Source organism: Lingula anatina, chromosome 8 (genome assembly GCF_051362555.1).
Source record: "Lingula anatina isolate TDL-2025a chromosome 8, LinAna3.0, whole genome shotgun sequence".
NCBI classification, from domain to species: Eukaryota; Metazoa; Brachiopoda; class Lingulata; order Lingulida; family Lingulidae; genus Lingula; species Lingula anatina.
In genome coordinates, this window is record NC_141774.1 from 7,307,176 (window position 1) to 7,318,089 (window position 10,914).

The 10,914-nt window shown below is 36.1% G+C and overlaps 1 non-coding gene across 1 annotated transcript; it reads left to right on the plus strand.

Moving 5' to 3' along the window:
- Positions 1-4,341: 4,341 nt before the first annotated feature.
- On the plus strand, positions 4,342-4,413 carry Trnaw-cca (transfer RNA tryptophan (anticodon CCA)). The gene has a single exon. It is a non-coding gene; the product is annotated as a tRNA-Trp (tRNA).
- The last annotated feature ends 6,501 nt before the right edge of the window (positions 4,414-10,914 follow it).

The following is a 10,914-nucleotide window of genomic DNA, read 5'->3' on the forward strand; positions in this document are numbered from 1 at the left end:
AGAAAATGGCCTATGAAATGATTTAAATACACCCCACTTACCGAACAAAGTAAAGTAGAGTTTTGTAAACCCCCATTTATCATGGTCAAAATATATAAACGTGCTCTCACGCAAAAATACTTGGTTTCGTCTCTCTTCATTTGTTTGAATGGGGTTAAAAGTCAGAGGTGGGAATCCCGCCTCTCTCTCTCTCTCTCTCTCTCTCTCTCTCTCTCTCTCTCTCTCTCTCTCCAGAATGGCAACTCCGCCACCCCATCCCCACCCTAACTCGTGAGCCCCTTAATGTGCATCGGGGTTTTGGGAAATTAACGATCACATAGATATGATTGGTTTAATAGCGTTCTTATGAATGGACATTGTAATAATCTTTTAAATTAATCTCAGAGTCCGTTTAATGACCACTGAATTTTAGCAATTGAAATTAATAACGATATCTGGTAATATATATCCGTCTATTAACTAGCTTAATATATACAGTGAGCCCTAGATTTTCATATCTGCAGAAAGACGGTCAAAATTGTAGTAAATTAAATTTTATAAGCATGTAATATCCCACCCAAAACCGTCCAAAACAGTAAGGCCCTGTTAATCCGTTTTGTCTTGATATATGGTTCTTGTCGCCTCGTGTGTAAATTATTGGGTTATAGCTACATTGCGACCCTGAATAAATTAAAATATTAGAATAAAAAGGAAATTGTTCATGAATTGCATCTCTGTATATCTAAATAACGAAGAATTAAAATTATCTTTTTGGCATTATTCTGTCTTAAAACTCAAATTTGTAAGCGGCACATGGTCTTTTTATATAGTGAAGATTCTCTCTTTGCTATAATATTGCCGCCTAGAAATATTTAACATGATATATAAACTACACATGGTATTTGTTTTTAATTTTACGTGTGTATTACTTAATGCACTTTCAAATAATTGAAAACACATTTCTTTACATTTTGCCTGTTTAATATACTGTACATAGAGAGGAGAATTCGTGCAAAAAAGGAATCTGTAAATCGTTATTTATTGTTCCAATAAACAAAACACGTTATGCATGCAACGTATGGCTTCTTTATCGTGTTTCTTCAAGTTGTCATCCACTGGCCCTGAAATGTAACAAAAATAGATGTTAACATACTAACACCTATACACTGTACATAAACCATACTGAAATCGAAACTAAAACAGAAATGCGCTCGGGCGAGAATAATTTAGAAAGCAGAATAAGTTTCACTTTTTGCATCAACCAGTTGTCTAAGGGCTTGTTACAAGTAAACCTCTGTGGTATAGCGCACAAATGTTATTGTACTGTCGTTCGTCAATTCCACATACTTAATTAAAGGTATTCTAAGAGAATTAGAACTTTAAATAAGAAAAACAAACAAGAAAAGCAAACAAACAAAAATAACAATAAATTAAAACGCTGTTGTGAAAAATCGCGACATACGTTTTCTCTTTTATAAGTAATTTTCCCCGTCATGTTTGAATTTCACCTGTCTCTATCTCAATTACGATAGCGGCTAAAAACGAAAAATTATAATTTTGTATTTAGTCGAAGTTCTAATGACGATTTTTACTTGTTTATATATTATTAGGATTCCCCATAGGGGAATACTATTGTTTTTGGTATTCTTATTATTCTTCTTCTTATTATTTTTCGTCAAAAAATTTCTTTCTAAAATTCTGAAAAAATTCATACTGATAGCCTATGAAAAGTTATTCCGGTCCACCCAATTTTTTTTTACCTTGACCTAATTTTAAAGGTCAAAGAGCCTTTTAAAGTGAAATTTTTGCAAATTTCAAAATGCAATATCTCCTAGAATTTTCAACATTTTGACAAATCCTTTCACAGGTGAGGTTACACAATAATTCTATATCAAGTGATGTAATTTTAGAAAAGTAGGTCAGGTCAAGGTCAACCTATTGTAAAATACGCTCCAGGAGGTTGACACTCAGCAGGGGGTAAACCAGATGTCACAGAGCCACAAGGATGATGTAAAAAGTTGCCTTAGATATCTATCCAGTGCAGTATTTAATAATATTGACAATTGACTGATTAGTTTTTTTAATATAGATTTTTAAATATTAATAATTTCACAGTAATAGTGACTTTGTCAATTTCTCCATGAAATATTGATTTTTTGTGATAACATGCTATAGTAAACTACCCCAAACATATACCCAACACCCCCAAATCAAATGTCAAATTTGACCTTGACCCTCATTTTCAAGGTCATTTGGCTATTTCATGGAGAAATATTAAAGTGGCCTAAAAGTGATGTTTTGTTGCCCCCCCCCCCCCAATTCGCACATGCTCTTTCAGAATATGGGGTCAAATTTAACCTATGACCTTCACATAACCTTGTAAGAGCATTTCCACACCTATTTTGCAGGGGAATCCTCTGCCACTAGCTTTAGCCAGTTGCAGTCTAGTTATTATTATTATTATTATTATTATTATTATTATTATTATTATTATTATTATTATTATTTGACACGGTATACTTTGGTGATTAACATGAAACGTGTTGGTAATACTTCGTAGAAAGGAGGCAAAAGCATCGCTTTGGTTGTAGAATGAATAATCAATGATCGGCCAGTTGTCGGCACGTAAAGTATTTTTTACTCTCAAGCGAGGTCTTGCTGCAGGACGCAGAAAAGACGCCACCCACGGGGGCTTAAGTAAAGAAATCATTGAAAAAAAAAAAAACGCTCACCTCCTATTAGGTTTTCTTGTCCAATGAAATAACATCATTAGTACAGGTTGAGTTTTGGCAGTTCGGTGCCTCGGCACAGCTGCATCCACAGGTGACATAAAACATTCAGGGTTGACCCTGCTGTATAGGGATGAAAGAGAACGTGGCATAACTTGCCCCAGCGTTACACAGGTCGTTATACGTTGCATTCAAAGACGGTACCACAGGACATTCAGCTTCAGAGTTCAGGCACGAGCTTAATTTCCCCGATGGAGAGTCGTCGTGCTCCAATTTCAAAACGGGGCGTGGGTCTTTCTCGAGGCCCGACATCTTGCAGAAGCTCTTCATGTCCCGTGGAGCGTTTGCAAATGGATCTGGAGTTGTGTTCGGTGGTAGGGTTGCTGACAGAACTGCCGCTGCGAATACGGCGACTGCGGTCACGTAGAATATACCAGACATATTTCTGGTCGTTCGTTTCCAAAATACAAGTAATATATAATGATGCCAGGACAACAGCCAGACTATTTATATATACGGATCATCACGCGGGATCCTGACCAATACCATTATAATTGTCATCAAATTTAAATGAAACTATTTGCAACGAACCGAAATTAGCCAAAATGGAAGTGGTTATGCCATAAGTCAGCTTTTGATTATTGTCACTTTCCGGTGCTATATTGGATTCTGGTCAACAGTAGTGCACCACAAAAAATGTACCATACAAGAACACAATATAAGATAGGTACACATAAATCCTCACTAGCTCAAATTTAAACAAAACTATTTTACCAATCCAATTGGAATACAAAAATCTATGGGTATCATCCGAAATAGCCTGAGGTTATCCAAGTTAGCCCAAAGTGATCCAAGTTAGCACGAAGTCGTCCAAGTTAGCTCGAGGTTTTCTGAGAAATTTAATCATTGTTTCTTTGTTGGTATTCCATAAATTCTGCGCATGCCGAAGTACAGTCTATTACAACATTCATCACACCACGGGCGTCACTTGTGTATTGTTTTGTAATACGACTTTTCGGAGCATATATTTTCACCCACGACGACCTGATACAGATATATGGTGTCATTGAGGACTCTAGTCAACAATATGCTTTACTTGTACCTTCTATATCACTGTGCAGTCAAAACATGTCCCAAAATGGCGATAATTTATGTAATAAATAAATAATTATTAACATATAAGAATTTTAAGACATTATGGTTATGAAATATATGCATACCTTATTATGTTTTACATAAAGTAATTTCATTGCTCACCATCAGTGTTTTATCCAACTTAAAAAAAACGCAACACAGCAGAAAATAATAGAGGCGCCATGCTCTGTTCCTTGTAGAGTCACGCAAGATACGGCTCTTATTTTTTATTTATTTTATTTATTGTTTTTATTTATTTTTATTATTTTTACTAGGACCATGTTATGCTTCAAATATAATTAAAAACTGATTTTAATCACGTGCTAGGGTACACTTGCACTTGTAGCGCCTCATGTATCTTTCATGTGTTATTTAGCAAAAATAGTGCATATCATAGACCGTGTATAAGAGCGCTTGTACTAACACGTGGAACTTTGTGCTAGTGACAGAACCCTGGCACTCCGAATTTTAATACATTGCATGCTCAATGTAGAACACGGACTCCGTGGCGCAACGGTAGCGCGTCTGACTCCAGATCAGAAGGTTGCGTGTTCAAATCACGTCGGGGTCATTCCCTTTTTCCCCTTTTTTAGGAGTGTCACAGCTCTCCTTTCTTTAAAAGTATATGTTGACTGATTTAAGCAGCCCTTTATATCTACGTGATCCCTCCTTATTTCATAATAATAACAAGTGCATGTCACACTTCTTCGTAGAGCTGTATACTGATTCCTTTTATGATGTTTTTTTTAATTTAATTTAATTTATTTATTTATTTATTTATTTATTTTGCAATAAGCAGTTGTAATTAAAAAATCAAATGTTATTGCTAATGTTTTAATACGACGAAGTGTCACATTAGTACATCGTATAAGCAATCAGAAACTTCGCATATTGTGGGACTAGATATACGCTAATATACTGCAGAGACCTGAACCTTTTTTTATTGTTCATTACATCATTCTAACTAATAGAGAAATCTTATTGTGTAATGAGTCAATCATATCATAGTATTGCGTTTTAGGACATTGCATGTTTGCAGCAATATATGAATAAATTGAACTTAAATTAATTTTTATTCTGTTTATTTTCGTCTGTTGTTTTCTACAGGGCATTTAATGCGTGGCGCACCTGTTGCATTGTAAAGTTCCTCCGCCAAGGAGGTTGTGTTTTCACTTCCGTTTGACTGTCCGTAACCCGCCTAACTCGGAAAGACTTACAGATGGATTTGGATGATATTTTAGGATACATGTTGATCAGAAATGGGCATACTGAAAGTGATAAGATTTTAGTGGTGATATATATAATTAACTAATAATGATAAATAGCCAATGAAAATTGAGCTGCTTTGTCGGAGGTTCCCGCTCTCTGGGTGTTTTCATTTTTTTAGTAATTACACTCTATATTGAGACTACCCTATGTCACGAATTTAATCCATGTAAACAATTTGAACTATGGAAACAATATAAACCATGGAAACAATCTACTGTCAATTATGGGAACATCTAGTAAAAGTTCTTCATTTCGATATACCCTTGTGAAATGTCAGAAATACGTCTGTTTAAAATAATCACGATTCGTTTCAAAATGATTCATTTAATTAAGAAAAATGCGTAGATATCAAATTCAATTGTAGGGAGCTAGCACTCATCGATGTGAAATGGTGGAATAAGTTTTCTAGAGGAAATGCCGTATGAAATAATTTAAATAAGCTCCCCTTACCATACAATGTAACGCAGATTTTTGAAAACCGGCATTTATTATGGTCAAAATATGAACGCGCTCTCACGCACAAAGATACACACAAGTATTTTCCTCTGTTTAAAACTGGTTTTGTCTCTCTCTGTTTGAAGAGGTTTAACGTCAGAGGTGGGGATTCCGCCCCCCCCCCCCCTCTCTCTCTAAAACCGCAGCCATGCCTCCTCCCAATCCGTGAGCCCCTGTTTGGGGAAATAAACGATCACATAGATATGATTGGTTTAATAGGGTGATTTTAAATGGACTTTATAATATCCGGTTAATACTTAATCCCGGAGTCAATTTAGTGACCATTGACTTAAATGCAATTTTAACAACTGAAATTAACAACGTTGTCTGGTAATATCTGTTCGTCCATTATCTAGTTCAATACATACATCAGGCCTTATTTTTTTCATAATTCATTTTATAACAAAGTAATATACTACCCAATATCGTCGAGAATATTAGCGCCCTGTGAACCCGTTTAATCTTGATGTAGCCTATAATTCTTGACACCTCGACTGCCATTCACTGGTTTACAGCTACATTACGACACTGTCCAAAAACATTAGGATTTAAAGGATATTGTTGATGAAATGCAGCTCTGTACATCTAAATGCTATATCCAGTAACCAGTAAGATTATTATTTTCCATTATTCTGTCTAAATAGTTATTTCTTGGAACCTGTACATAGTCTTTTTATATAATTAAGATTCTCTCTTTGCAATAGTATTTCTGTCTAAAACCCTATTTCATGCAAGCTGTACCGAGTTTTTTTTCTTTTCTTTTTTTTTTTTTTTATCCATAGTTGGTCGTTTTTTTATGCACTTTCAAACAGTTAAAAGCACATTTTTGTATATTGTGCCCGTTTAAAACACTACGCATAGAGAGGAGAAATCAACCAGATATTAGTCTGTAAAACATTATTTATTGTTCCTATAAACAAAACACGTTGTACATTCAGTCTATGATTTCTGACTCGTGTTTCCTCAAGTTACCATCCACTGGCCCTGAAATGTAACAAAAATAAATGTAAATCAACAAAACTAAAACTATAATGGGCTCGGGCGGGAACAATTTTAGGAAACAGAATATATCTAATTTTCTCCATCAACATGTTGACTCAAAGCTTGTTACAAATAGATGACGGTGGTATAGCTCACAAATGTTATTATATTGTCGTTTTAAATTCCACACACGTTATTTTAGGTATTCAGAGCATAAACCTAAAAAAATGCAACTTTTCCTGGAAGTTTCAGCATTTTGACTGTATCACATACAAAATCATAATCAAAATAATAATGATAATAATAAAAACGGATAAATAAAAAATATGATTAAAAAGAAACGTTGAGTAAATCGAGATCTATAAAAGCGTTTTTTAAAATTTTTATTAGTAAATTCCTGTCCCGTTGTCACGCTTTAATTGCACCTTCCTCTATCTTCATAACGAGAGCGGCTAAAAACAAGAACTTAGAATTCAGTCGAAGTTCTGGTGACGGTTTAGGACATGATACACTTTGGTGAATAAGGGGGAAAGTTTTGACATTTGCCAGATATCTATTTCTCCACATCTGCTTTGTAAAAGACCAAACACTCACTTTATGTTTAAGTAATAAAAGTAATAAAAACGCCCACCTCCCATTAAGATTTCTTGTCCAGCGAAATAACATGTTCAGTACAGGTTGAGTTTTGGCAGTTCGGTGCCTCGTCACAACTACATCCACAGGTGACATAAAACATCCAGGGTTGACCCGGTTGTATAGGGATGAACGAAAACGTGGCATAACTCGCCCCGGCGTTACACAGGTCGTTATACGTTGCATTCAAAGACGGTACCACAGGACATTCAGCCTTAGGGTTCAGGCAACTGCACGAGCTTAATTTCCCCGATGGAGAGTCGTCGTGCTCCCATTTCAAAACGGGGCGTGGGTCTTTCTCGAGGCCCGACATCTTGCAGAAGCTCTTCATGTCCCGTGGAGCGTTTGCAAATGGATCTGGAGTTGTGTTCGGTGGCAGGGTTGCTGACAGAACTACCCCTGCGAATACGGCGACTACGGTCACGTAGATAATACCAGACATCTTTTTGGTCGTTCGTTTCCAACGTACAAGTAATAATGATGTCTGGACAATAGGCAGACTATATATACAGATCATCACACTGGCCTCTGACCAATAACATTATAATCATCAAATTTAAATGAAATCATCTGCAACGAACCGAAATTAGCCAAAATGGAAGTGGTAATGACATAAATCAACTTCTGATTATTGTCATTTTCCTGTGCTATATTGGATTCTGGTCAAGAGTAGAGTATCGCAGAAAACTACCAGTCCGCAACCAAATGTACCAATTCAAGAACACAATTTCATAGAAGTACAAATTTAACTTAGAAAACCGATGATATATATTGCAATAGAATTTAAATAATAACTGTAGGATTGAGGTGAAAAGAACAAAAATGAACAATATTTTTGGGAAACGACACGATGGGTACATGTAGTACATGCGCGTAACATATGGCGAGTTGTGCATCGGATGCAATTGCTATTTGAGTTACTTAACGATCATATGCTATCGAATAAAATCATTTTATATATGGACCATATTTTCCTTACTCTTCAATTTAACACTGGATAGCTGTTTACTGACACTTAAAGGCATGTAATGCTCATTAGACTTTTACTACTTTTGTAGTGTCCTTAGAGATGTAGGCCTATGCATATGGTCCAATGCAACATAGTCTAGAGCACGTTATCTCCGTATGGTTGTGGCGATAAAAGAGTAGGCCCTAACTGTCACTGGGGGTGGAAAGATGTTGAACACCTGTGTACAGAGAAAAGAATGAATTATTTTTTCTCCCTGAAGGTCTTTGGTGACGGGTACATAATGGTTTCTATTTACAAATGTTATTCAAACAGTTTGAAAACGATATCAGATCGATGCTTTTTATTCGCTTTCAGCAGGTCATGTTAGTAAAGGCCTGTCACGGGAGGTTAATTCTTTTCAATTTTGTACTGATGAAAAAGTCCCATCATTCCGCCAGACGTGTAAAGTGGAATAACTAAAAAAAGAGGGCAAAGGATGCGATGGGGGAGGGGGAGGGGGGTCAGCAGGTCTGTGCAGTGTCCATTGCTGCGCCACGCCTTAGCCTATATAATCCTTTTTAAACCATTAATTCTTCAAAAAATCAGATGGTATCTCATACAATTTCCCGGTCAACTGAAGCAAACGTTGTAACTTTAAGTAAGACTATTTGGGAGCGAGTGGAAAACGCAACATTGAACAAGAAAGGAGGTCTCAGGTTTTACCTCTCGCACATATGGGACGAGGCACTGGAGACAATCCCTAGCCGTTTGGCCATAGATCAGGTGACCAGTCCATCCAGGAAATTTACCTAAGGAAAAGTCTCAGGATAAGACCGCAAAAGGCCCTTCGGGAATGAAATGGAAATGGAATCTTTTGTGCGTCAGAATAAAATGGATAAAATAATGTCAGTTAAAATATATCAGGTGACTAAGAAAATCATTAAAAAATAAATGAATAATCGTCAAAAGTATTGAAGGTATATTGGAATAAAATGTAGGGTCTTTTAGGCAATGATGTTTTTAATAAATGCTGAATATTTTATGACTCTACATTTCTTAGATATGGCACACCAAAAATATTAAAACATGCTTTGTTTTACGAATCAATATTTAATATTTTGCGACCATGTTGTTTTTTAAACAGAAAAAAATATTTTAAAAATATTTTAAAGATATTTTAGGTAAAAGCGAACTTTGGGAGCAGCATCTGTGATTTGTAGAATACTATAATCATTACAAGACAGTTAAATTTATAAAAACAGGTTAATTTAAGGCAATAACTGTCAAATTGGCTAGGAAAGGTATTTTGCCTGCTTTTCAGAAACTAAAAACACAAGAATGGTTATCGTGATACAGTGTTAATATATATACCACTATTGCAGACACAAGGGTAGCTCAACACCAACACTGCCTTTGCACAGTTATTGCTGCGCTGAGCAAGCTGGGGGAAATTTTAATTCGTGGTATTAAAAATTTAATAAAAAAAGATTTTAATAAGTTTAACTGTCATTGTTGTCAGCTTACGTGGGAGGAGATTATTAATTTTTTATTTATTTATTCATATTATTATTATCATTATTTTTATTATTTATTTACTGAGTGTAAAAATAAAGTAGACATATTTAGTTCAGACTTATACGTCTTAATTGAAGCATCTTCACGTAAAAAAGCAATCTATGGTGAAATTCCCTGGATGATTATGTAAATATCATGTACATTTTCTTCCACTATGACAATAAGCAGACCAAGCAATATTGGCATAACGATATTGAATTGTGAACGTACACGGCATGCTGTTGCATTAAATGCTGTGTTCTAAGGTGCGACGTAAATCAACTGGAAGAAGTCCCGCCATTTTCGAGAAAAACACCAATCTAAAGCCAATGTTAAAATAAAACGCTCTTTCTGATTGGCTGAAGCTGCTTTTTGTTTGAGAGAGAGAGAGAGAGAGAGAGAGAGAGAACTTTAACTCATTCTAGGATTAGTCAAAAAGGCAGACAAAGTGTTCAACAAGATCCTCCCATTAGTTACTTTATTAGTTCTTTTCTTTATCAATTGGAACGAGTATCTTTTACGACCTAGTTCGAAGAATCAAATAGCCGAAGGTCGTTTATCGACAATTTCAGGTTAAGATAAGAAATTTTTACCAGATGTAGATCCCCATAAAATTATGGCAGAAACTGATGGAGAGAGACTTATCTTAAACAACAATCAACAGTCTGGCGTGAAAAAAACGTTTTCGGAGGAACATCGCAGAGAGCGCCAAAGGATTTCCAGGAATAAATGAAAGCTTCACTTTGACTGGAACCCTTTCCTGGCACAACCGCATATCATAGTCAGAATCTTTCAGCGGGATAGGGGTTGAGAATCGTTCGGATATTTCATCGCCATCGTATCCAAATTGGTTTGCCAACAACACGCAGCCCGTTGGCTGATTTGATGCAGTTCATTTACCCAGTTAATCGACCATTTTGCGTCCTTAGGGAGGGCAGTACAACGCGCAGTGTTGTCTCCAATGATGTTGTACGGGTGCCGTGCTACTGTGACGACATGTGTTCCGTTTTTGATGATTGCTGCTGGCTACTCGATCGTTTTTGCAGATAAATTAAGAGCACAGGAATTGCAACTCAGCCAAGTGACACACAGTGCTGGTTGCAGGGGATTCGAGAACTGGCTTAGCTGACTAGTATTTTCATGAGAGTGCTGTAACTGTTTCTGATAGGGTAAGATGTGCGCATGTGATCA